Below are 27,759 nucleotides of genomic sequence, written 5' to 3' on the forward strand. Positions count from 1 at the left end.
TTCTCTTAATAATAGCCTGGGAAGAAAAATCTTGCCTTGACATGAGGGCCATAATGATGAATTGGAGAGTTTAACGAGAAAAGTATTTCTCTTTCTCCAGCCAAATGTTAAGGCCATAGACTCCACTCTGTGTTGCACGTGAAACCAAGGTGTTGGCGGGTACAGCTATCTAAAGATTCAGGTCTTTTACACTTTGTTAGTATTCTCAGCAGACTGAGGTTGAGCTCTTGCCAATATGGAAGGCTTCCAGATTCAAGAGATAAATGTCCAAATGTCCCAAATACTGAGTTGTCTCAGGTCTGAAGGCCGCTGAGCACACAGTGCAGTGATGATCCACCAGAGTTCATTGCAGGCTGGGTGACAAAAGTCTATGTGGGTGCAGGGAATTGGCCAGGTTATACATGCATATGCATAGATGTATAGATGTATATGTATATATGTATGCATATATGTGCATACATAAATGTAAATGCCTTAAGACTGTGCCTTTAGTTTCTTTGTTGTTTTTGTTAAACTTCTTGAATGAGTTCCCTTCTTCCTAGCCAGGAAAAAAAGTCATAAACATTTGAATCTACTTTGTAACCACATCTGTGGAATTATTGAATCCGGACTGTGTATGTGTTTTTTGGATTTAAATTTTGCTTTTGACTCCAGACTGCTCAAATGAAAGGGGATTCTGTCTGGGGTTACCAAATTCCACTTAATGCCAATGCTTTTGTAGCTCATTTAAGCAGACTCAGTTATTTGAGTTATCTTACAGCAGGAACTAGACAAACAGGTTAAGGTCCAGACAGGTTAAATATCTTACTCTGGAAATCCAAGTCCAAATTGGGGATTAGCCCTCAACTTAATAGTTATTCCACCCATTGCTCAGGGTTTTGAATCACTTCTACAGAGCTTCGTTCCAAGGAAGAAAGACTGGGGATGTATTTGTCAAGTGGTAAATCAACTACTTCTGTTTAAAATTCTCAAAGACCTCTGGAGCAAAGCATCTGTCTAAATCTAAAGATCAGAGAGTGGAAAAGACACTGAGAAATGAGAAATACTCATAGACTTTGGTTCTTCGTTCTAGCACTTACTTACAGTGCTGCCTTAAAAAATTCTAAACGTCTTGAGCATTATCTGTTTTACCTGTAAAACATATATGATAATACCTACCTTTGGAGGTTATTGTAAAGACTGAATAACATATGCATATACAATCCCAGCAAAGTGACTGTTTATTAAATAAATAGTTAATAAAGTTATGTTTTTAAAGTTCCTACTTCTACATGATTTTGATTTCTACCCCTCACCTCTAAATAAATCAATGAACTACTGCCATAATTTTACCACCTTTATATTGGAATTTTAATTTTATTTTTTTAGAGTTTCAAGGATTATTTTATCTATGAAAATGCTGGCCAGGTACAGTGGCTCACGCTTGTAATCCCAACACTTTGGGAGGCTGAGGCAGGTGGATCATCTGAGGTCAGGAGTTCGAGGCTAGCCTGGCCAACATGGCGAAACCCTATCTCTACTAAAAATACAAAATTAGCCGGGAGTGGTGGCAGGTGCCTGTAATCACAGCTACTCAGGAGGCTGAAGCAGGAAAATCACTTGAACCTGGGAGGTGGAAGTTGCTGTGAGCCCAGATGGCGCCATTGCACTCCAGCCTGGGTGACAGAGCGAGGCTCCATCTCAAAAAAGAAAGAAAGAAAGAAAATACTATATATTATTTACAACACAGGCTAGGTTACTAGAATAAAACGTTGGCTTAAACAAGAGAGTTTTATTTATTTTATTTCTCTCTCCTGTAACAGTCCAGAGCAGCAGATTTGGTAGCTTGATGGAATTGGCAGGGTCCTATCATCTTGTGGCTGTGTTATCCTAAGGTGTTATCTTTAGCCAATGGTTGAGGATAAGATGACATCACACCAGTGTAAAATGGGAAAGAGGATTGCATTGGTATGTTCATTTATTTTAAGGACTACTTATCTATAATTTACAGCCCACTCCCACCCCCGCCCCGTCACACACACACACACACACTCTCTCTCACATCCTGTTTTGAAGACCCTAGTCACATGCCTCACATCAAAATGGAAAGCAGTCTGGGAACTGGGGGTTGTGGTGTTTAGCTCGGATCTACTAATATAGAAGGAGGGGAAAATAGCATGTGGTGTATATGAACAGTATGGATTGGAGGGTGGGTAATTAGTCATCTCTGCCACAATTTGTTTGGGAGAATTGCTTATAGATGGGGTAAAATTTAACCCTGGAAAGGACTTTAAAGGTTATAAAGTCTCATCCATCTATGTTCCTAAATTCCCTTACAAGAACAGGGGAACTTAATTGAAATGCAATAATCCTTTACCAAACCTATTTATCCCAGCTGTGCTTTTGACAAGTTTTGATGTATATGCAGAAAAATGTATTGTAGTTACATGTTCAACATTAAGTTTTGCTTTATTCTTCTATTCAGCAAATATTTATTGATCCCCTAGATGAAGATACTGTAGTAAACAACAGGTAGAAATTTGTGCCCTCATAAAACATGCATTTCTGTGTGGGGTGATACACAAGAAAACAATTAACGAAATACATGGTGTACATTGTGTAGATTGTGATAAATAACTTGGAAAAAAATAAAACAGAGAAGAAGATATTGCAGTTATGACTAGGGTGGTCAAGAAAAGCCTCATTGAGAAAGTGACACCTGAGGAAAAGACTAAAGTCAGGTGAGGAAGCTGTATTCCTGTCTGCTTGGAAGGTAGAGAGAAGAGGGAGATGAAGTCAGGGTAGTCACAAAAAGCTAGAACATATGGGGCCTTCTACACCATGGTAAAATTTGGGGGTTTGAGCTGAGTACAGTTTTGATCTGACGTATGTTTTAGGATGATCTCTGCCTTGCTTTGTTGAACATAGACTGCAGGGAAGCAGTGGTAAAATCAGAAACACCAGTAAGGAGTCTGTTGCAGTAATCCTGGTGAGAGGCAGGAGAATAGATGTGAACTTGATGATCAATGTCTGATTGTTGAATATATTTTAAAAATTGAGCATTCAGTTTTTGCTGATGAATATCTGCACGTGATCATCAATAAGGGAGGGTGTGTGGAGGCTATAAGGCATCTACTCCGCGTCAGGAATGAATAGACTGTCAGACTAACTGATGGACTATAGACTATCAGTTAATGTTTTCCTTGCTTTTCATACATGGATGTAATATCACACCTTCAACCCACTGGTTTTTCTAGAGTCTAATTTATCAACCATATTCATTGCAACCTTTTCTGCTGCTTTTAAAAATGTCAACTCTTACCTTTGGAATCAGATTGTCCAGGCGTGGAATACAGAAATAAAAATCGTAAACAACCTTTGTGAGGATTCCTATTGCTGTGGTTTAAATGTTTACATCCCCTCAAAATTTATATACTGTAGTACTTACCCCCAAAATGATAGTATTATAAGGTAGGGCCACTAGGAGGTGATTAGGCCATAGGGGCAGAGCTCTCATGAATGGGCTTAGTGCCTTTATGAAAAAGGCCAGAAAGAGACCTCTCTCCCATTTTACTATGTGAGGACACAGAAAGAAGGCACTAGCTATGAGTCAGAAAGTGTCCCTCACTGGACACATTCAGAAATAATGCTTTACCAGCTATCTGGGCATCCCTCAGCTCAGGCAAGTTAGCACATAAAATTAACCATCACACTTATGTACTTTAAAGTTTGATTACCACTGCCTTAGAGCTCAGGGGAAAAATGCCTATTTCTTTTTGCATGCATAGCTTCCCAAATGTTTGAATACAGCTCTACATATATTTTCCTCCTTATCCTACACCAGCTTCTTCACACTCCCTGGACAAATATCCACAGTCCCTTCCACCTTAAATGAAATGTTTCCACATGCATTTCCCCAAGAAATGTATATACTTTAATATTATATTAAGTAGCATGGGAGTAAATAGTTTTAGCCCTTGTCATCCTCCTACTAATAAGTTTATTTGTAAGTTATTTTCATTTTTCCTTTTTCTCATTTTATGAATAGCTTATATTTTATTTATAAAAATGTAATTAACCCAAGCAGCAAGTCAATATTTTATATTGCAAGTTGTATATAGTTTATAATATTTTTTAAAAATTCATATTAAATGTCTTTTATTGAATATGTTCCCATTAAAATGTAGTATGAGTAACATACTAGATTCATTTATAAGGGAGTTGGGGAAAATGTTGCCCTAATTTCTCTCATCTTAAAACTCATTCTCTTCTAAGGGTTCGTTCACATGCCATCTCTAAGTTGTTAGTTTTACAAATCCAAGTAATTTCAAAAGATTTTATGCTTTTGGATTGGTAAAATATTAGGGGTTATACCTATGTGGGAATTTTTAAATAGGCATCCATTATATTTTTCTTATACTTTGAAATAATATTTGGTTTCAAAGGTTTACTTTAACTGAATGAATAATCAACATATCTGCAAATGTGATTAAGCCCCTTAAATTCTACTTTACCTTTTTCAGGTGCAGATTATTTTTAAGTAAAATGTATATGGCTCATAATAACCATTTGGTGACATAATGGAACACAATTTTATTATGTGGAAAAATGGGACATTATATATGCTTTTATTTTGCTTTAAAGGTAGAGGTTGGCATATTATATTTAAATTAAAATTGTTACAGGATAACTTGAATTCTATTCAACTGTAACATTAAGCTGTTATTCTGTTTGTTTTTATTTCTCTTTCTTTTAATCTGCAATAGCCATAAATTTAACTTAACAAAATCATCACATTTTCCACAGAGCAGTCTAGCCCATCTCTTCCATACGTGACTTTTTCTTTTCTGCACATTTCTTCCCCCTAGGTATTTACTTTTAAATTTTTATGTAATATTTTAATTGAATTTTTAATATACACTATTGTCTTGTCTGTTTATTTGTTCCTTAAGCTTTGTCCTGTGTTCTATTCAAATGCTAACTCATTTAAAGTGGATCAAAAACATGCATATTTGGCCTAGACTGGTATTTTCATAATAACATTCCTCTTAGTTAAGTAGCAGAATCACTGACTTATACAAAGTTAAAAGCTAGAAGAAAGGATATGGAGTTGTGGTACCTTATTTTACAACCCAGCTTTGCTGCATTTCTTATGAAAGTCCCTGAAATTCTCTGTCTTCGATTTAAAAAAAAAAAAGCTATAAATAGGATATAGCTATTTCATATGATTGTTGTATGATTCATAAGATAATGTACTTGAAAAGACCTGGCTTGGTCCTCAATATTACTGGAAAAAATACTATCAACTTTTTTCTTTTATTGTCTTCAAATATAATTAACCAGTGATGTGTGTGTGTGTGTCTGTGTGTGTGTATCTCCCTCTTGTCTATCTCTTTCTGGCTCTCTCACTCTTTATATATTTATACACACACATATACACACACAGAATATATATATCTGTCCTACACACATAAACATATACATGTACATATGTATGTTTGTGTAATATATACTGTATATATGAAACAGTTAATTCTTTGGGCTGGTTTTAGATATAGGTATTTGGCTTTTTGTTCTAATGTTAAATTTCTTCTAAGAGTAAACTTCAGTTCTGAAAAATGGCAACTTTATGGTCCACTCTGACTGAGAAATGCTTGCTATTGGCAATGAAAACTGTGTGAAATCTGACAGCCTCACCCCAAAGTAAATTTGGGCAGACTTTTTTATTTGACTTAGCCCTCATGAGTGCACACCCATTGAAATGGGTTCCAAAATAGGCAGTGCTTTTTATCACATTTTGCAAACACAGCTTAATTCAGCATAAACTGCCTTGCCTTGCATAGTTTTCACCCAGATTCATATATAAGATCAATGTTGCTTTAAATTTAGCCCTTGGTTTTACTGTAAGTTCATGACCTTGTAGAACAAAAATTAAATTCATAAAATTGGCTTTGGCTTCAACTTGGAAACCAAGCCCATATTTATGAAAGTTCCCCATTTCCCTAGAAATATTCTATTGTGCTTACTCTCTGGAGTTTCCAGAAGGCAATATAATTTGGCTAATAAAAACTGAGAAATTACTACTGTAAAGAAAAAACGATAACTGTCTTTTAATAATACATTGTGATGTAACCTAGTTTTAATTGTGGGACTTCTCACTTCTGATTTTTAAGAACCTGTCCAATAGAGAACACATAGCAGCAACATCAAACAACAGAGATCAACCTGTGAGGGCTCGAAAACTGGGGGCGCTGTGGCTGTGTTCATGTATTTCCATCGAGGGGGTATGATTGTCATGCTAATGTATAAGAAATAATGTATATTAATTAAACTGTATTTCCCCACATTAATAAAGTTGCCTGTTACAAATTTAACACTGTAAATAAATCAGCTTATAAAATGTTATGAAATATAAAACCATTCTGTAGAGGCAAGAATAGACACTTGTAATTTATGTTACTGAAATTCTTTAATAAAATAGCCACACCTTGAAGAATGCCAGTTAGATAGTAATTGGTATACAATTAAGGACTCTCTGCGGGGACAAACTCTCAAAAAGAATGAATAACCTGTATCAGGGAACAATAATTGGAGTTCTCTGTACTCCACTGCTTCAGTCTAATGCTGGCAAGAGAGACCTCTTTGGCCCACTGCTGGCACTCAGGGCTGAAGAGGGGGCTGAGGCTTCTGAAAAAGGAAGATAATTAGAATGTTTGTGCAAGTCTCTGGTGGCTTTTGAATACCTCACTCATGTTTGACTCATCAGTGCGTTTTTGTCACACCAATTATAAATTTAGTGGTTTAGTCATGATGAAAAGACAGGTGCAACATTATCTTTTGGAAGAAAGAACAAGGAGACCCGTATGATTTCAATCTTGGATGAAAATCACCAGTTGCCAAAATAAAGTGTTTTCAAACCTGGTTCTCACCTCCTCTCATATGCAATTCCTTTAAAAATCGTGTTTTATATTTCTGTTATCTACTATCTCTGAACTGATACTGATATAAAATAGTTTTTGATTCCGTTGGTGTCTACACAACAGTCCCAACGAATTTGAAATAGAAAGTCATATAGCATAAAATATTACTGCTTTCATGTCTTACTAAGAATAACTATCATAGTATCCTCTCCCTGCCTGGTGTTGGTGGTTTGTTCTCAGAAGCTTGTGTGAGGACTGCTGATAGGAAGATGTCTTCAGGAAATGCTAAAATTGGGCACCCTGCCCCCGACTTCAAAGCCACAGCCGTTATGTCAGACGGTCAGTTTAAAGACATCAGCCTGTCTGACTACAAAGGAAATATGTTGTATTCTTTTACCTGCTTGACTTCACTTTTGTGTGCCCCACAGAGATCATTGCTTTCAGTGGTACAGAAGAATTTAAGAAACTCAACTGCCAAGTGATTGATGCTTCTGTGGATTCTCACTTCTGTCACCTGGCATGGATCAACACACCTAAGAAACAAGGAGGGCTGGACCCGTGAACATTCCTTTGGCATCAGACCCAAAGCACACCGTTGCTCAGGATTATGGGATCTTAAACGCTGATGAAGGCATCTCATTCAGGGGCCTCTTTATCGTTGATGATACGGGTATTCTTCAGCAGGTCACTGTAGTGACCTCCCTGTTGACTGCTCTGTGGATGAAACTTTGAGACTAGTTCAGGCCTTCCAGTTCACTGACAAACAAGGGGAAGTGTGCCCAGCTGGCTGGAAACCTGGCAGTGATACTATCAAGTCTGATGTCCAAAAGAGCAAAAAATATTTCTCCAAGCAGAAGTGAGTGCTGGGCTGTTTTAGTGCCAGGCTGCAGTGGGAACCCCTGAGAACAAAATCTCCTTTGTATTTTTTTTTTCCATGAGTAAAATACAAGACTTCAGATTCAGCCGAATTGTGGTGTGTTACAAGGTAGGCCTTTCCTACAGGGGGTGGAGAGACCAGCCTTTCTTCCTTTGGAAGTGATGGCCTGAATTGTGTTGTGGGGAGGCCACTGATTGTATGATGTGTCAGTAGAGAGCATCAACCCATTGATCTTTTGTGGTTTGTTTTAAACTTGAACTGAGAAAAAAATAAAAGAATATCATAATGTATTTTCTTATTTTAATTTATTTTATCAGCTATTTAAATAACAAAAGTAATACATGCTGTTGTCAAAGCAAAAAAAATCAAAACAGGTATACTCAAAAAATGGTAAATGGACTGTACTCTTACTCCCTCCAATCAGATTTCTCCAGTATACTCAGTGCTTGTAACTTGTTTTAAACTCTTCTGTCTTTATTCCAACAAATAAATAACTTTAAAAACATGTAGATATTTTCTTATTTTCTTTTTACAAAAATATGGTTATGCAGTATACTTTATGTTGGAACTTGCTTTTCTAAAACCAGTGTAGCATGTATATACCTCAGTCTTTCTGTATACAAATGTTTTATAATTTATTCAGCCTGCTTCTATTAGTAGACATGTATGTTTTTTCTCTTTTTTTCTATTATTTTCCTTTTCTTCTCCTACTATAATGATGTGTACATAAACATTCTTTTACAAATATCCTAACATGTAACTCTATATTATTTTCTCAAGGTATGGGGAAACTACAATACAAGAGTTCCCTAGATGGGATTTCTAGGTCAAAAGATGAGCACATTTTAAGTTGTAGTATATTCTTACATGTTCCTTTCATATAACATATTGCATTTTAATTTTTGTTTTATTTTACATGACTGCTTCTTCACTAGGTTGAATTGCCAGAGGGTAAGGACCCTTCTATTTATCTATGTAGCTAGCAACAAACATTTTTTATTTTTTTAAATTCTGAAAATAGAAGGTTTGATTAGTCAGCCATATTAACATGACTGTATTGTTCCTTTTCTACTCCCTTGTACTCTATCTTAATTGAAAACACCTTCCTTAGGACTGAAGCTGTCATTGGTTCGTACCTTTTGTTAACATTCACAACCCCTATAGTGTGTCACAGATCAATGATTTGTTAAATGCTGCCCTATAATCTTAGCTGATTATTTGTGCACTTTGTTGCTGTTGTGAATCCATATTGACCACATTTTCTAAATGATCATTCTGTTCACTGTGTATTGAGGATACAGTTAAAGGTAGGAGGCAGTAGCTTTCAACTCGGCCGCACATTGGAATCAAATGCTTGAGCTCCACCCATGTCTGCTTGAATCAATCTGGGAGGACAGGATGGCAGCCCAGGCAGTTGTGTTCTTGAGAATTTCGCTAGGTAATTCCTTCATTAATTAGTGCAGGATCCCAAGATAATCACTTTCACTGGCTTTTTCCAGCTGCTTGAAGTTTATAACAATATTACATTTATTGCTTATAACAAAAACAGGCATACAACAGGAGGTAAAACCAGTAGGCTTTATCAAATGCCAGGCATTGTGTTGGCTTATGTACCACAGATTCAGCTCATTAAGGCCATTGCCCTGGAATCAGTGAGCTCACTGTTTAGTTGAAGAGGCCATCCATTCATGTGGTGTCATGATGGAGGTGTGCCTAAGGGCTATTTTAACAGGCAAACACCCAGATAAGAATAAGCCCCATCGAGGTAAATTTCTATACATGGTGCTACTCAACTGTATTGGTTCACTTAACGTAAGTCTTAACTTCATTTGACAGTGATCATGACAAAAATAATATACAATTTTGCATATATGGTCAGATTTAATAAACAAAAAGGGGAAAGGAAAGACACTGGGAAGCTTGCTGTTATTTAAGTTTTTCCCCCCAGAAAGAAGTGATGTTTGAGATGACTCAGCCTCTAGATTACTTGTCACGAACAATAATTAATATATTATAACAGCTATCATTTATTGGTGCTTGCTCTGTTCCAGACACTGTTCAGAAAGATTAACTCATTTGATTTTCACAAGACATGAGAGGGATACTATTAAATCCACTTTTAAAATGAGGAAACTAATGTACTGTTATGGGAAGTCAGGGACTCTGAACGGAGGAACCAGCTGGAGTTGAGGCAGAAGAACATAAATTGTGAAGATTTCATGGACATTTATCAGTTCCCAAAATTAATACTTTTGTAATTTCTTACACCTGTCTTCACTGAAGTCTCCGAACATAAATTGTGAAGATTTCATGGACATTTATCACTTCCCAAAATTATACTTTTATAATTTCTTACACCTGTCTTCACTGCAATCTCTGAACATAAATTGTGAAGATTTCATGGACATTTATCACTTCCCTAATAATACTCTTATAATTTCTTATGCCTGTCTTTAATCTCTTAATCCTGTTATCTTCGTAAGCTGAGAATGCACGTCCCCTCAGGACCATTATTGTACAAATTGATTGTAGAACGTGTGTTTGAACAGTATGAAATCTGATTGTAAAACGTGTGTTTGAACAATATGAAATCTGTACACCCTGAAAAAGAACAGAATAACAGTGATTTTCAGGGAAGAAGGGAAGATAACCATAAGGTCTGACTGCCTGAGCCCTATTTTTGTTATTGCAGGGAGCCTATAAACGGATGTGCAAGTAGAATAAATATTGCTGAATTCTTTTCCCAGCAAGGAATATTAGTAATTGATACCCTGGGGAAGGAATGCATTCCTAGTGGGAGGTCTATAGACGACTGCTCTGGGAGTATCTGTCTTATGTGGTTGAGATAAGGACTGAAATACGCCCTGGTCTCCTGCAGTACCCTCAGGCTTACTAGGATTGGGAAATTCCAGCCTGGTAAATTCTAGTCAGACCAGTTGTCTGCTCTCGAAACCTGTTTTTGGTTCAGATGTTTATCAAGACAATGTGTGCACAGTGGAACATAGACCCTCATCAGTAATTCTAATTTTGCCTTCGCCTTGTGATCTTTATAGCCCTTTAAAGCATGTGATCCTTGTGACCTACTCCCTGTTGGTACACCCCATCCCTTTGTAAAATCCCTAATAAAAACTGGCTGGTTTTGTGACTCGGGGTCGTCATCACGGTCCTACCAATATGTGATGTCACCCCCAGAGTCCCAGCTGTAAAATTTCTCTCTTTGTACTCTTTCTCTTTATTTCTCAACACTTAGGGAAAATAGAAAGGACCTACGTTGAAATATTGGGGGTTGGTTCCCCTGATAAGGTACAAAAAGTTTAAATAACTTTCCTGAGGTCACATAGATGAAAGGTGGCAGAGTTAGAATTCAAACCCAGGCCTCTTTTTAGAGGCCCTTTTTTTAACTCCTAGGTCATATATTGTACTGCTTTTCAAAGAAGAGTTTATTTTCTGGCTATGGTTATGTTCTAACATGTTCCATGTTTCTCTGTCTCTCCTGGGATGTGTGCACTGTATGTTAGCATCTTGCTTTGAGACCCATCTTTGTAAACTTAGGAAGTCCTTTCTTTTTTGACTTTGCAACTGCTCTAAGTACAGTCTTTAATTAAGGAGGATTTTTCGGCAATTTCCCTGGGGGGTTTTCTTCCTTCTCATATGCTCTGCCAAATAATGAATGCTTGTTAAATTTGTTAATAATAATGTATGTGGGAGCTGCAGCTCACTGGCCTACTGTCCGTATTAGAGTTCTTTGAGTGTGTTTCAGCTCTTAGATGGAGACATTTTCCAAGCAGGGTTTGTTCCCTGCACTTTCTGTTGATAGGAGGGCATTGGAAATTTATTTTGGTAGGAAGAGCAAATATCTGTTGGAGCATGAACTAAAAATAAAACCCAGCCATTATACAAGATCATGGGGCTTACCTGTAACACCAAGATTTGTTTTGTAGCTAGCCCTCTCCAAAATGAAGGCAGGACCTTGGCAAAGGAGGACACAAGGAACCCTTACATGTACCTACAGATCATTTTGTTAGATAGAGCCACATCCTTATGTCTTTATTCCTTTTTATCTTTTGCTCTGATTTCCATCTGTCCTTGTCTTTTACCTATGAAATTATTTGGAAAAACTTTGATCATCTTGGAAATGCCAATGTTTTGCTCACAGTGCCACCCCTGGGTGCTCCCTGACTTTCTTCTTGATGCCAGAAGGGTGCTTGGTTCTACACAGAGGCAGAAAGAACATTCTTTTTCCTGTTTGGTGGCACTTCCTTTTCTGTGCCCTCCTTTTCCCCCAAATACCCAAATATTCTTCACTGAAGAGTGCAAAACTTACGAGTTTCAGCACTTAATAATAGATGTCAAACTGTGACCAGAGGGATGAAGACAAAATAGATGTCAGAGGCTTGCCCATTCTTCCCCTTCTTTTTTCTAGGCTTTTCCTTTTTTTTCATTCCTCAGTTATAAAAACATCCAGGAATATGAATGGAGGTAAAAAAAAAATGCTATGGGATCACTGGAAGAGGAAGTGTAGTCTAACACCACCAACACCTGGCCAGAAATGTCTGGTTATATCCTTCGAAGTTTCCACAATCACAATGGTTTGAGACAGTTTTTAACCACTTCACTTCCTGCCCAATATCATATGAACTATATAAGGAGATGATGAGGATCCCAAGAACAGAAAAGAAGAAAGAAAGACAAGGAGATATGGGGCTTTATTTATGGCCTTCTGTAGTAGGTGGTGTTGTAGATGACACTTGAAATGTAGATGACACTTGGAAAGTGGCTTGAATTTAGCTAAAGAAGGAACTAATCAATGACAATACAGAAATACACTTCCCTTTCTTTCTATTTTTCCTTTTTCTCTCATTCCCCATTATTCTCATATTTTTATTTATTTTATTACTACTAAAGGAAAAGCTTAATACTCATGCTAGAAATAATAATACAAAGTAAAACTATCCCAAGGCTTAAAGTAAGTTTTGCCGAGTCATACAGAAACCCAACACTGTGTAATGTCCCCACCAGATGTTCAAGTATCATTAATAATAATTTTATGTAAAGTTACTGTAATCCAAATAAAATTAATTAAACAAGTCAGAAAAAATTCTTATTGTGGTATTTCTATTTTTACTCTCTTTGTTGAGACATCTCAAACCAATGGAAAAGTTAAGAGAATAATACAAAGAACACCCATGTCTCACCCTTGCTAAGACTTGCTAGTTGTTAATTTCGCCACAATTGCTTCTCTCTCTAGGTATTTTATATTATATAAAATTATATGCATATAATTTTAATTTAATTTACGTATATATACATTTTATATAATAAAATGTGTAAATATATTTGTAAAATTATAAATATATGAATATATGTGTATAATATTTATATAATTTTATGAAACATAAATATGTCTAATACATATAGACATATAATTTTTACTGAATCATTTGTATGTAATGTGCAGACATTATGATTCTTCACCTCTACATACTTCAGCATATATCTTCTAAGAACACAGCCATTCTCCTATGTGCCTTAATCACTCTCAAGCAATTTTACATCACTATAATATTACCTAGTGTAAAATCCCTATTTCAAATTCCACCGATTGCCCCAATAATTTCTTTCCATCTGGGATCCAATCATGCATTGCATTTAATTGCCATTTTTTTTCTATTAATCCAGAACAGTCACCTCCTTTTATTGTCTTCAATGTCACTGATGATTTTGAAGGTTCCAGGCCAACTGTTTTGAAAAATGTGCCATATTCAAATTGTGATTAGATTCACAATTGAGTAAGAATAATTCATAGGCAACATGGTGCCCTGTGAAGGCTTTAATTTTAATTTGGGGAGTTTGATTCAGCTTTTGTGTTTCTGATCTTGGAATTTGAGATGTAATCAAAAGCATCAAATCATTATTTGAAGAGTTCGTTCTCTGGGTATGAACAGAAGGGACTCAGATATGTATTTTCTACTAACTTACAATTTAGGTCAACCAAGTAACTGAGCTCTCAAAGTCAGAACAAGTATGATGAGGTGAAATTAGCACAGTTTAAAACAGGTGGCTTAGGCTCAACACTGATTCTGTTGCTACTTATGAATTATTCCATCCTGGATAGCTTGTATGGATTATTCCATCTTGTATAACTTGTTTTGGTTCCATTCTCTCATCTGTATATGGTGGAATGATCCTGAGTCTTCCTAGCTCATAGAGATGTCGTAATGGTCAAATGAGATCCATATGTCCATGGTACAGTTTAGGTGTGCCTCTGCCTGTATGTCCATGTGAAGGAAAACATCCCTGGAGAGAACACTGATCCCCTGGTAATTGATCAAGACCACACTTAGTGTCCAGAGGATCGTGCAACCATTTCTTACTGTTTATTTATTTATTTTTTTGACTGCCTTTCAAAGACATGCTAACTTCACTGACAGCCTCCCCACTCCCACCACCTTTCCTGTAGGCTTTCACTCATTGATGTGTCAGCAAGTTTTATTTCACCAGCAAGCTGAACTGCTTTTCAGAGTGAAACACTGTAATGCAAACGTTCTGTGGAATTTTAGTGATAAATGTAAAGTATAAAGGGAATTTGTAAGATAGTCTGACTAATACTCTGCTTTGAGTCATTAGAAACAGAATAGGGAAAAGTAAACCTGGTGGCATTGTTACTTTTCTGGCACGTAGTGTTGAAATACCACTTTTCTTACCATTTAGAAAACAGATTGTAGAAATTGCTGATTATCATGGTGTTCCCAAGTAAAGCAGAGATGGAGTTATAGGAGTTTATGTCAGCACATTCTGGACTAAAAGCAGAAGTAGAAAACATAGAAAATCAGTAAGTACTCTGTTAGAGTACATTGTATAGCTACCAAATTGCTTTAGAAGTTGATATTCTGAGGCAACAGGCAAAAGTCATCTTAATTTAAATAAGGTTTAGCTAAATAGAAATGAGGGGTTGCATAATTATGTGATTAACTGTTTCAGCATTCTGCCAACAGAAACATTTTCTTCCTAGAGTGAATTCCCCACTGTTCATTCTAACTTTAATGACTCAAGTAATGATTTTTATACTTCTCAGATAATTGAAGTACAATATGAAAATCACGTTATTGCTTATTTCAAAACTGTCAAATATATTGCTCCTGGTAGACTATTTCTATGCAAATCTCTTTTTTGCAAGCCAACCAGGCACTTGGTTCTTTTTTTCTGCTATTAAAGGAAGAGTGCAGTGTATGTAACATACACAGAAAGAGGAAATGGAGGAGGGAATAGTATTGGAAGTATCTTTAAAATAGATAAAAATGTGTTGTAAACTGAAATTGAACAATGAATAGACTGAATTGGACAAATCAGAAAAATGTTTTATTTAATTTTCAATTCAAGTTTATGTCATCTTTAACTCAAAAAACTTTCCTTTTTTTTTTTTTTTTTTTTTTTTTTTTTTTTTTTTTTTGAGACGGAGTCTCACGCTGTTGCCCAGGCTGGAGTGCAGTGGCGCGATCTCGGCTCACTGCAAGCTCCGCCTCCCGGGTTCCCGCCATTCTCCTGCCTCAGCCTCCTGAGTAGCTGGGACTACAGGCGCCCGCCACCGCGCCCGGCTAATTTTTTGTATTTTTAGTAGAGACGGGGTTTCACTGTGGTCTCGATCTCCTGACCTTGTGATCCGCCCGCCTCGGCCTCCCAAAGTGCTGGGATTACAGGCTTGAGCCACCGCGCCCGGCCTTCAAAAAACTTTCCTATTGTTTACTAAATAAAGCCCAAACTCCTTCCTCTGGTATCCATACGCCTTCAAACTCTGCTCCAATTGACTTATTTCCCATTTATACCTATTATACTTTAGGCATCTTTCATGTATACTTTTTTGTTGCATTTTTTAGTATAACCCAAACAATTTGCTATCACTCACAAAAAGTATGCTCTTCTATATTTATGCCTTATTATTTTTTATACAAAGTTTCCTTACCCTCTTCTCAACTTTTATGGTACTTTCATTTTGTCTGCTACTGGGAGCACAGTGTAGTAGATGCAGTGGTTTGCTAATCAGATCAATTTCCTACCCCCCCTCCCCGCCCCCTGCTTCTAAGGAAGTCTCATTTGCTCAGCTGCTGGATGTGTTGACTAAACACAGGTGAGTCCTAATCTAGGAATTCTCTGCCCAAGGAATCTCCTATGCCTAAAGTTGGGTTCCTTGCAGAGGTCAGCCCACATCGATGACTTGTTGAAACAGATTTGGCTCCTTTGTTTCAATTGAGAACAATTTAGAATGTCCATCCCAGGTCCAGAGCTCCCTGAGGGGACAAATAAGGTCTTTATTGCAACCGTATTGCAGTTCGACTTTTTCTTCTACCCAATCCAGCTTCCCTCACCCCCTTGCAGGTATTGTTCCTTACAGAACTCCCAAATAAACTGCATGCATGAAAATCTGTCTTTCAGAGTTGGGTTCCTGGGGAATTTAAAACAGACATTTGGTACCAGATGTGATTGGAGGAAGCAGATTCTAAAGTAACCTTTCTGCTGGGTTGCCCACTTGTTGGCTGGAAGTGAGAATGACATCACCCATGCTGTACCAGAGCAACTGTTCCACTTTCAACAGTGCTGAAAAGGGGTGAAATAAAAGTGGAATGAACCCAATAGTGGGCAGAATGTCTTATCTTTGAGAGATTTAGGGTAAATATTAATAGTACTTATGAGGATTATGAAATTTGCTGACTTTTGGTGAAGGTAAATATTGGAAATATTAATGAATGTCTGAGTGTGATCACCAATTTAGGGTGAAGTGTAAAGCCAGATGACCTCCTATACAGCACAAATGGTCTTTCATCTTTCTCAACACAGGAAGAAAAAGCTAAATGTCAGGCCCAGGACTTAAGGGAAGTAGAAAAGTATAGTGAGTTGAATTCTCAATCCCTGCAAGTCTTCTCTGTCAAGGTCAGGTTCATTACTGGCTGTGAACAAGGTCCTGAAACTTGGGATGGAGACATTCAGGTACATGCATTGAAAATTTTCAGTTTCCTTCTTCCCCTGAATCTTCTGGGGTTACACAAGTAGCCCATTCCTCTCTACCAAAGACTAATGCTCCTCCCTTACCTGGAGATGATGCATAGGCCTCTCCCTTGCAAGACAACATTGAACACCCCAGAACCAACTGTCTTCTCCACTCTCAGCCATTAGACCAATTACGTAGGACAGACTCACAAAAAACTCTTGGCCTGGGACATTATAGGCATGCAGAGGGGAGGAAAGAGACCTCAATGAGGCCTGACATGAAGCAACAGTGAAGAATACATATGAGTCTGAATCTTAAGAATACTGGAACAAAGTGAGAGGAGGGATTTAGATTAGGCAATTAGAGAGGGAGGGTCTCGGCAGAAGAACAACAGTAATAGAAACACCTGCAGAACAGCAGCAACACCACCTCTGCAGCTAGCAGGAAGATCAACAGTCATAGGGACACCCGTGGGACAGCACCCACACTGCCTCTGTGACTAAAGGGAAGAAATGTAGTTAAGAACGTCCCCTTGTGCCAGGAGGTCTGCTCAGAAGGGACTGTCCCAACCTAGGTGCAGGCACAGTAAATCAACCTAAATATCCTTAACCCAGCTCATTATAATGTCATTAACATGATATTAGCATTGCGGTTTTAGCCTCCTCCACCATGTGTGTTTCAATTAGGCACTCATGGATAATAACCAAGATGGAGTTACTATCACCAACTCCAGGCATGCACAGATACAACACCCCTAGGAGGTGTATCTATTGTATCTCCACCCTCTCCCATTTGGACAGAACCCACAGAAGACTTCCTTTTTCTTGCCACATAAAAGACCCAGAACTCAGTCCCATTGCTTACAACCCACTTTCAGGGTCCCTTTTCACTGTTGGGAGCTTTCCTTTTGCTTAATAAAGTCTCCTCTGCCTTACTCACCTTCTGGTGTCTGCGTGCCTTGTTCTTCTTGGTCATGGGGCAAGAGCCTGGACCTCATTGAACTCAAGGGGGAAAAGGGGATTGCAACAAAAGGAAATGTAAAGTCATGTTAGGGATAGTTTGTTAATATGGAGGTGCTTTTCTGTGATATGATATTTAATGCCATGATTAGAATTTTGGGAGATACAACTAACATGCTGTTAGGGTGAATTTGGAATATTCTGAGTTCTTGGAACAAGTGAAATCTTCCACTAAATAAAGTAGAAATGCAAGAAACTCTTTGCCATATTGAGGAGGAGGGAATCAAGAGGCCTAGAGGACTGAACATTTTGAAGTAGATATAATACATAAAGCTGGAAAACCCACCAATCAGGTATGTTCTGTAGAGGTCCTGGAAAACGTACTGTTATAGACCTAAGCTCCATGATACCACTGGGGATGAGAGAACCTGAGACAACAGAGTGCAGATTGAGAGCAAAATGTGTGTCATGACTGTAATGCGTGGCAAAGGTTGGAATTTGAACTAGGGGTCCTGACTTACAGAGAACTTGGAAATGCTTAAGAGAAAATAATGTCCCAGGGGCAAGATAAATGGGCAGTTAATAAAATCAGCTTTTTTTGACAAGCATGCTGCTTAATTTGTATTACCAAAGATAAATTAGGAAACTGAAGGCAGCCAAAGTGTCAGCCTTGGAAATGCTAGGCCTATACCCCTTGCTGTGTATGTCCACTGAAATCTCAGTTCCCAAGAAAACAGGAGAGAGAGAAAAGGAAGGATAAGAGAGAGAAGGGAAAGTGGGAAGGATGAAGGAGGAAATGACAGTTAAACATCTCCACCATGGGCCAGGCGCGGTGGCTCACACCTGTAATCCCAGCACTTTGGGAGGCCAAGGTGTGCGGATCACGAGGTAAGGAGATGGAGACCATCCTGGCTAACATGATGAAACCCCGACTCTACTAAAAATAAAAAAATTAGCTGGGTATGGTGGCACGTGCCTGTAGTCCCAGCTACTTCGGAGGCTGAGGCAGGAGAATTGCTGAACCCAGGAAGTGGAGATTGCAGTGAGCTGAGATTGCACCATTGCACCCCAGCCTAGGTGACAGAGTATGACTCTGTCTCAAAAAAAAAAAAAAAAAATCTCCACCATGAACATACTCCTCCCTCTCCCCAAACATGCACTGCAATGGAAAGTCTCATTCAACTTCCTTTTTATTTGTTATGTGGTCCACTATGCTTTGTCTCCTAATCCAGACATTTTATTTTATTTTATTTTATTTTTATTTTATTTTATTTTATTTTATTTTATTTTATTTTATTATTTTTTATTTATTTAGATGGAGTCTCACTCTGTCACCCAGGCTGGAGTGCAGTGGTGCAATCACGCTCACTGCAACCTCCACCTCCTGGGTTCAAGCCATTCTCCTGCCTCAGCTTCCCAAGTAGCTGGAACTACAGACATGCAACACAAGGCCCAGCTAATTTTTCTTGTATTTTTAGTAGAGATGGGGTTTCATCATATTGACCAGGCTGGCTAATACAGATATGTTAAACTATAGGAAATAAAAGAGGGACATAAAGAATTGAATAGATCTGGTGTTCTTTTCTTTTAGTCTGAGGATAGAGAGGAAATAGTTGCGTATTTTCTTCCCCTATCATTCAATGCAAACAGAGACAGATATAGATATAAAAATAAATTTATTCCAAAAAGTAATTTCGGAGTTTAAGTGTTCCTCAAAATGCATGTTATCATTTGAGAATTTCATTCTGAAAACAGACTTAATAAAGCTGAAATACTGTGCATTTGTGTTAAGTAAAAAACAATATTGTTTTTATAATACCCATATGTGGTAGTCTTAAAATATGCCTAAACATTTTTTGATATTTCTCCTTTCAAAAGATGGAGCTTAGAGGAGGAGCTGAGTGAACACAGATAAGCAGTGTAGGGAGACTCACATTGTGAACTTTTGCTCCAAGAACTACTGCAGGATCATACCAAGAAAGCCGAGAGAATCCACAGACCCTTTAAAGGAAGTGGCTTGCCACTGCAGGCTCCATGAGACAGCCAAAAACACTGAGTGCTAAAAGTGTGAAAGGGGAAATTTCACCTTTGAACACATATCCTCACTGGAGAACCTGAAGATCCAGATCACTGGAGAAGGATTTGACTGTAGCTGGAGCTAAGATAAATTTAGAGAGGCGAGCAAAATACAGAGGAAGCATCAGGAAGAACCCTGTGGGCACTTTCAGTGCCCATGGAAGTCATTCCTGACTTTGTCTCATAGGGGTCCTTGAGTGAGGGTGGGAGCAGGGTGCCAGTGGAACTGGGGAAAGACCACAGGGAGAAGGAAATTTCCAGCTGACATTTGTAACCATTTTGACCCAGCGTGAAGTTTCCTGGACAGAATCCAGGGAGGGAGCAAATGGGGAGTGCAGATACCAGCACAGAAGCCATGGCAGTTGGGGAGGTGTGGAACCTGAAAGCCCAACTTGCTTTTTCAGCAGGGAGGCTTGTAGCCTGGGGCAAGTTCTCAGCCCTGCTCACCAGCTGCCTGGAAATAAACTTGGTGCTGTTGTGGGAGCATGGTAGGAGTGAGACTGGTCTTTTGGGCTGTATGGGAGCTGGGTGAGGCTTGTCACTGCCAGCTTTCTCCCACTTCCCTGGCAACCTGTTGGACATAGCAGAGACAGCCATAATCCCTTTGGGAACATAGCTCCATTGACCTGATACCCACACTCCCATCCTCTACGGAGGCCCCAGCAAGCTTTGCCCTAGAAGAGTATGAGCTCGGACATGCCTAATCATGCCCCCACTTGATGGTCTTTCTCTGCCCGCCCTGGTAGCCGAAGACAAAGGACATAATCTCTTGGGACCCCACCTACCACCTGACCCTAGGGCAAGCTTACATCCTCCCTATTCTACTGCAGCTGATGCACTCTTGAAAGTGCCACCTCTTGGCTGGAGGCCAGTGAAGACAAAACCAGCAAACTAAACAAAACTATAACCAAGGACTCTCACAGAGTCCACTTCACTCCCCTGCTACCTTCACTGCAGCTGTGCGGATAGAGTATATCATGTCTAGATAACTGCATGGAGAACAGATGGATCAGTGGAAAGATCTAGGGAAACAGTGGTTAAAGATGTGCCTGGAAATGTCAGCAAGAATGATATAATGGACTTTGGGGACTGCAGGGGAATGGTGGATGGGGGTAAAGGATAAAAGATTACACATAGGGGTACCGTGTACACTGCTCAGGTGATGGGTGCAGCAAAATCTTATGCATCACCACTAAATAGCTTATCCATGTAACCAAACACCACTTGTTACCCAAAAATCTGTTGTTGAAATAAAAATGATAATAATAAATCAACCAAAAAAAGATGGAGCTTAATTCAGCTCCTCTTGCCTGTCACCTGGATGTAGGAATTTGCTTTAAATGAGTAGAATATAGCAGAAATAAGTATGTGTCACTTTCTATATTAGTCATATAAGGCATTGTGCTTCCTCCCTGCTCTCTCATTCTTGTATTACTGACTCTCACAGAGTGACATATGGACACTCAAGCAGGACTATGGAAAGGTCCATGTGGCAAGAAACTGAGGCCTAATGCAAACAGCTAGCAAGGAGCTGAGGCCTCTTGCCAAACACGCGTGAGTGAGCTAGATTGGCAGTGGACTTTCCAGCCCCAGTTGAGCCTTCAGATAACAGCGGTCCAAGCTGACACGTTGCCTTGCAAAATCATGAGAGATGCTGAGCCAGAACCATCCAGCTAAGCCATGTTCAATTTTTTATCACAGAGAAACCATAAGATAATAAATGTCTGTTGTTTTAAGCTGTATGTTTGGAGTAATTTTTATAGCAATAGATATATAATACAATATAATGAAATAATTTAATAATTTTTAAAAAATTATATCTTCAAGGCTGGTACTTACAAAAAAGTAAATTTAATCAGAAATGATTGAAGAAGTAGGATACAAATGGGACTTCTGGGCACTATCAAGGCATTTATAAGTGGAAGGAGCTTTTTTTTTTTTTTCCTGGAAAATTATTTTTAGGCTAGGCATGGTGGCTCATGCCTATAATCCCAGCAGTTTGGAGGTCTGAGGCAGGAGGGTTGCTTGAGCTCAGGAATTTGAGACCAGCCTGGGCAACATAGGGAGATTCCATCTTTATCAAAAAATTAAAAATATTAAAAATTCGCTGGGTGTAGTGGCACATACCTGTAGTCCCAGGTACTCTGGAAGCTGAGGTGGGAGGATTGCTTGAGCCCAGGAGGTCAAAGCTACAGTAAGCTGTGATCGTGCCACTGTCCACCAGCCTGGATGACCAGAAGACCTTGTCTCAAAACAAAAATATTTTTAAGAATTTTGGGAAATTATACATAATGTTCATCAATTGAGTAAGATTTGTTTCCTTGTTTGAAGAAAGAGTTATATTATGGGGAATAAGGAAAATCATAGGATATTGATTGTGGTTTCCCAACAGTATCATTGGCCCGTTTGGATTGATGGATGGTAGGGGAACAACTGGGTCATAAAGCAGGTCCCTGGGTATTCATGGTTGTGTCATTTAAGTGCTCCCTTCTGGAATGTCGACCTTGCTGTTAGGTCTTGCCCCATTAGAACAGGGAAATTACTAGCACCACTCATGAAGTGGTAATGCTCCTTTCATTGAACAGGAGAATAGCATCTGCTGGTCTGATGTGATCCTTTGCAGAGAATCTTACAGCCTGGAGGAGGAGAACTTTTTTCACTCTTTACATCGTGATTCACTCTTTTGGATCTTTTCTGTTGAGCACCCTAGGAAATCATGCCTTTCCCAGTTGTAACACAGAATTACAATTCCAGATGCTTAACAACCTGTGGACCTTATACAATCTCTTTTTCTTCTCTCTCTTCCTTTTTTGCTCGTATCAGGCTCTATGCATAGTGATTTGTTATGTGAAGCTCAGAAAGACTTCACATACAAATCACAAATACAAATTTCTGCTCAAAAGAAACTTGCAGTAAAGAGTGGAGATGGACAAGTAAACATACAGTTATCACAGAGTATAAAAGTACTAACAGAAGTACCCACTTAGTGCTATGCATGTAGCACAGACTCAGGAGGTTAAGGAAGGATTCCGGGAAGAAGTGGTATTTGGATGGGTTCTGAAAGACAAAAATGCATGAAGTAGGGAAGGTTGGAGATAGGCAAGCTAAGGAGAGAGAAAGTTATATGTAAAGGCATAGATGTCTAAGGGCTGTGCAATTCAGAGAAATACAAAGAGCCTAGGATGGCTGAATGGCTGATTCAAATAATTTGAGTGCATTATGATGAGAGATGCGATGGGAGAGACATAAAGGTTCTTTATGTTACACTAAGAAGAATAGGCTTTATATGTTATAGGGAGCTATTAAAGAATATTTAGCTGATGAGGGGGGTAGAGTTGACATGATCTGATTTGCTTACTTTAGTAAGATTTTTTTTCTGTTGTCAATGAAGGATGCACTGGAAGAAGCAGCACTGGAGAAAGATGGGCAATGCCACGATAGTAAATTATATTTAATAAGGACTTCAGGAAAGACGTACATCAGGAATGATTCCACAGTTTTTAACCTGAGTTAATGGCCAAGTAATGGTGCCATTGACAAAGAAGGGGAAACATTGAGAAAGGCAGGGTTTTTTTTCTGGAAGTTAAGCATTTGGAATCAAGTGTTTTCCTTTTACATTGATAAGTTTTAGATAACTATTAACATTCAAGATGATACGTTTTGTAGGCAGATAGATATGTGAGCCTGAAACTCAAGGGAGACTTCTGAAAAGTTACAGATTTTGAAACATAAGTGTTAGGATGGTTAATTTTATGTGCCAACTTCACTGGGTGTTTCTGTGAGGGTACTTTTGGAAGACACTAACATTTATATTGGTAAACTGAGTAAAGCAGATTGCCCTCCACAGCATGGGTGAGCCTCATCCAATCAGTTGAAGGCTTGAATAAAAAAAAAGGTTGACTCTGCTGAGTAAGAGAGGATCTTTCTTTCTTGATAGCCTTTGACCTGGAACATCAGCGTTTTTTCCTGCTTTTGTGCTTGAACTGAAACGTAAGCTCTTCCTGAGTCCCTATCCTGCTGGTCCTTAGCTTGGAATGATACCATTAGTTCCCCTGGTTCTCGGGCCTTTAAACTTAGACTGGAACTAAACCATAGGTTCTCCTGGGTATCTAGCTTGCCAGCTCACCCTGCAGGTCTTGGAACTTTCCAGCTTCCTTAATTGTGTTTATATATATATACACACACACACACACGTATATATGTATATACGTTTACAGATTTATGTCAGGATTCATATATCTTACATATGTATATGTATAATGGAATTATGTATGTGTATGTATCTTACATACATATGCGTGTGTGTGTGTGTGTGTGTGTGTGTGTGTGTGTGTGTATAGCTCCTATTGGTTTTAACTCTCTGGAGAACCCAGACTAATGCAAGTGCGTACTCATAAGAATGAAAACTGGTTGATAACAGGGACATTTTCTGCTTACTGCTGTATTCCTAGCATTAGAATAGTACATAGTAGGTGTGTCAGTAGCTTCTAGGTATTGACCTAGTAGGTAATGAGCAATTACTTCAATGCTCAATAGAATAAAAGTAATTGTTTGAGTTGAGAATGGTCATGAAGACCAAACTGGGCACAAACCTCCCAGGTGGAGCTCCATTCAAGAGGAAATTTTATAAGCATTACAGGAAGAATAGCCTACTGACAATTCTCCATACGTTTTGTTTCTTTCACCTGTAATTTGGAAATTATTGAGTAGAAGTGGTTTTAACGGTTAGCTTTTCCATTGCTAGATACCCTAGAACTACACATGTTAAAACTAAATTAAACTGAGGATAAACCTGATACCCACTCGTAAAAGCTAGTGACCATCTCAAGGCTTTCTGCATAAACAAAAACCTGCTGAAATTGAGCAGAGTGCCTGCAAGCAAGGCCAAAGTTCTTTGGAAAATAATTTTAAATTAGTTACAAGACAGAACAAGATTAAGTACAATCAAAGGATGATTCTTTTAAAAACTGAGAATCAGAAAAATAGCCCAAAAATTTATCTTTGATTTTATATTATGAATACATGAATACATTTCATAAACTGACACACTTATGCCTTGAGGCTTAAGTTCCTTAAAAAAGACCCTTAGAGCTATCATATTGTTCACTCCTATAAAAATAATTACTTTCAATGTAAGATTAATCTTTTACAAAATCAAACAATTTCATGAGCTAGAGAAAAAATTGTAAGTCAAAAGGAAATTAATAGAAGTAGAATGAAAAAATAACCTACTCTGATTAATTAGAAGTAAACACACTGAGAAAAGAATCAGTACACTGTTTAAATTTTTCGATATATTTAAGGGTCTATCTTTATGATATGGCATATTTTAAAATCTCATGTTGATAATTTTTAATTCTTAAAAAATGAGAAGGAAATTTCAATTAACAGAAGTGCACTGAAAGTTCAGTTATATCACACTTATTACCATTAACATAGATGAATAACACACTTTGTTCTTTGGCCAAAATTAGAGCTACAAACATTGCACACAATTGTCTGTGATCAAATAAATTTCCCCTTAGCCACCACTTTCCCCACCCCTGCCGTAATGATCCACTTATACTTAAAAAGCAGAGATGCAATCAAATAAATATTTTTAAAAGATTAAAACTCTTATATTGTGATCCAAGTAAATTCTTTCTGTATTATGAAATTATGTAAAATAGCAGGTAATTAATAGAATATTTTAATATGCTGCTATTTATTGCAGGATAAATTAGCTATTACAAGAAGAGAAATGAATGTAAACTCTTATTGTATATATCATTTGATAAGTGATGTGAAGAAAAAAGAATCCCATAGTGAATATACTTATTCCAGGAATAGAATTGGAAATTGAAATTGTAAGTAAAGGTGTAAGTAGAGACATTGATATCACGTGTTTAATCAGCAGTAAATTTATTTATTTTTTATTATACTTTAAGTTCTAGGGTACATGTGCACAACGTGCAGGTTTGTTACATAGGTATACATGTGCCATGTTGGTTTGTTGCACCCATTAACTCGTCATTTACATTAGGTATTTCTCCTAATGCTATCCCTCCCCCATCCCTCCACCCCACGACAGGCCCCGGTGTGTGATGTTCCCAGCCCTGTGTCCAAGTGTTCTCATTGTTCAATTCCCACTTACGAGTGAGAACATGCAGTGTTTGGTTTTCTATCCTTGCGATAGTTTTCTCAGAATGATGGTTTCCAGCTTCATCCATGTCGCCATAAAGGACATGAACTCATCCTTTTTTATGCCTGGATAGTATTCCGTGGTGTATATGTGCAACATTTTCTTAATCCAGTCTATCATTGATGGACATTTGGGTTGGTTCCAAGTCTTTGCTATTGTGAATAGTGAATTAGCAGTAAATTTATGTCTGGAATAGTGATTTGAGCAAGTGGAATGTACAATTAGTGAAAAATATGACTGTATTTGCCAAGTCAACTGTGTGCCTTAGTGCTTAATTAGATAAACTGAAACCTCACTTACAATATGCTATTGTGTGCCCTAACAGCATATAGAGATAATATATTCTTGGGGACAAATAATTTATTAATTTAGAAGGAAAGAAAATGACTTTTAAAGAAATGATCAATTTAATATGAATACATAAAAATGTAATTTCCCTCTTTTTGAGTACCAATGAATAACAATTCAATTTTACTTTGTTTTTATTTTTTTTTAATTGTTTTTTAAACATTTGTAGTGACAGGCATCCCACTATGTTGCCCAAGCTGATCTTGAAGTCCTGGACTCAAGTAATCCTCTTACCTCGGCCTGACAAAGTGCTGGGATTACAGGCATAAGCCACCATGCCCAGCCTTATTTTGTTTTATTTTTTTAAAAATTAAGGAAATTATCTCTTAAAGAATATGGATCTTTAATCCTGAAGTTTTTGCAAAAAATTTGTATAGAAAAGTAAATTCAGACCTGTTAGTAGTGCTGATTAATCAAACATTAATTTTTTTCTTCATATCATTACCTTTAGGTAATTGTGAGAAGGCTAGGACACAAATTACAATCTTGCCTTGATGTAAATGAATATTTTAATTGATTTATATTTTATTTTTCCAGAAGTTAATGTATGAAAATAGAAACCATCATTTTTTGAAATACCACTCATGATGTTGGTATTAAAAGAAGCCCACTTTCTAGTCAGAGCCATTTGCTTTATAATCAGGAAATGCTATTAGAGAGTGGTTGATTGTAACATACTTCAGAATCTATTTCTTTGGATTCAAAGAAAGTACATAAAATAGGTTAAGAATTTGTTCTGAGCAAAATCATGATAGCTATGGTTGAATTACAACTGAAGCCACATGATGCAAGGCGGATGGAAGGGCACCATTATAAAGGAGGGTAAAATTACTTTGATGCTTCTCACAGGGGGAGTTTTGACTTTTTATTATATCACTAAGCAAACTGATGTGTTTACCAATAATATTTTTCACACCCTCATCATCATACCACTCTATTACAGCCAGTTATTGGACTTTTTGTGTCCCAAAGACTTAGATACTAATGACTGTCTACATAGAAACTTCAGCAAAATTCTGTTGTATAAAGGAATGAATGCATCAATGAAATAATCAACAAATTTGCCCTTAGTGCTAATAGCTGCTAATGGCCCTGTCTGTTAGTATAAATGGTTTCATGGTCACAAGCTCAAGATGTAAAAAAGGCAGTAATTATAAATTAATCTGTTACTCCAAGACTATTTCACTGCTCTCCACTGCAAAATCTTCATGCCCTTTGCGTGGGGTTACTGCTCTGCTCAGCTTCTGAGATAGAATTTGTTTGTTTGATTAAACCAGGGTAAAATTACCTCTCCTTTGATACTGTGAATAGTTTAGGGGTCACATTACCCAAGTAATTCCTATTAGAGAGAAACTCAAGAGTGCTGCTCTTCTGTATAGATTGGGATGCATTTAAGGCAGTATGCGGCCCTGGGAGATGCTGGGAGCCACTTTGGG

At 37.9% G+C, this 27,759-nt stretch overlaps 1 pseudogene across 1 annotated transcript; it reads left to right on the top strand.

The window, feature by feature from the left end:
- The first annotated feature begins 7,145 nt into the window (after positions 1-7,145).
- Positions 7,146-8,247, top strand: LOC102120282 (peroxiredoxin-1 pseudogene; annotated as a pseudogene). The gene has a single exon (XR_001485509.4). The product of XR_001485509.4 is annotated as a peroxiredoxin-1 pseudogene (transcript).
- Positions 8,248-27,759: the final 19,512 nt, after the last annotated feature.

The sequence above is a fragment of the Macaca fascicularis genome, chromosome 15, assembly GCF_037993035.2.
Source record: "Macaca fascicularis isolate 582-1 chromosome 15, T2T-MFA8v1.1".
NCBI classification, from domain to species: domain Eukaryota; kingdom Metazoa; phylum Chordata; class Mammalia; order Primates; family Cercopithecidae; genus Macaca; species Macaca fascicularis.